This window comes from Penaeus monodon, chromosome 34 (assembly GCF_015228065.2).
Source record: "Penaeus monodon isolate SGIC_2016 chromosome 34, NSTDA_Pmon_1, whole genome shotgun sequence".
Taxonomy (NCBI): Eukaryota; Metazoa; Arthropoda; class Malacostraca; order Decapoda; family Penaeidae; genus Penaeus; species Penaeus monodon.
In genome coordinates, this window is record NC_051419.1 from 3,521,114 (window position 1) to 3,521,862 (window position 749).

The 749-nt window shown below is 64.1% G+C and overlaps 1 protein-coding gene across 1 annotated transcript in view; it reads right to left on the minus strand.

The window, feature by feature from the left end:
- Positions 1-206, minus strand: part of LOC119594905 (ADAMTS-like protein 4) — a gene marked incomplete at its 3' end in the record, with an annotated part of 55,185 nt that extends 54,979 nt beyond the window's left edge. Inside the window, 1 exon segment of the mRNA XM_037943975.1 lies at positions 1-206.
- Positions 207-749: the final 543 nt, after the last annotated feature.

The following is a 749-nucleotide window of genomic DNA, read 5'->3' on the forward strand; positions in this document are numbered from 1 at the left end:
AACAATTCTGAAAAAAAAACTTTTTTTTTTCTCTTCGTTTCTGCGTTTTCGTTTAGGGAAACACTCGGATATAATGAGACGTTGTGGAATTGCTTTTCTCTTATTACGAAACGACACAAGAGTTGGTCTATAAGAACCAAGAGCTCGGTGAAGGAGGCTTACGGTGCCTCGGAGGAGCGCCACGGAGCCACCCGACACACGCGAGAGTCACAGGGACACTGACACCAAGCGGCTGTGTTGGTCCCGCGGCCGCCTGCCCCGCCCTCCCTCGGCCCTCTCGGCCCTCCCTCGGCCCTCTCGGCCCTCCCTCGGCCCTCTCGTTCCTTCCCTCGGCCCTCTCGCTCCCTCCCTCGGCCCTCTCGTTCCTTCCCTCGGCCCTCTCGCTCCCTCCCTCGGCCCTCTCGTTCCTTCCCTCGGCCCTCTCGCTCCCTCCCTTGGCCCTCTCGTTCCCTCGGCCCTCTCGTTCCTTCCCTCGGCCCTCTCGCTCCTTCCCTCGACCCTCTCGCTCCCTCCCTTGGCCCTCTCGCTCCCTCCCTCGGTCCTCTCGTTCCTTCCCTCGGCCCTCTCGCTCCCTCCCTCGGCCCTCTCGCTCCCTCGGCCCTCTCGTTCCTTCCCTCGGCCCTCTCGCTCCCTCCCTCGGCCCTCTCGTCCTCCCTCGGCCCTCTCGTTCCTTCCCTCGGCCCTCTCGCTCCCTCCCTCGGCCCTCTCGTTCCTTCCCTCGGCCCTCTCGCTCCCTCCCTTGGCCTTCT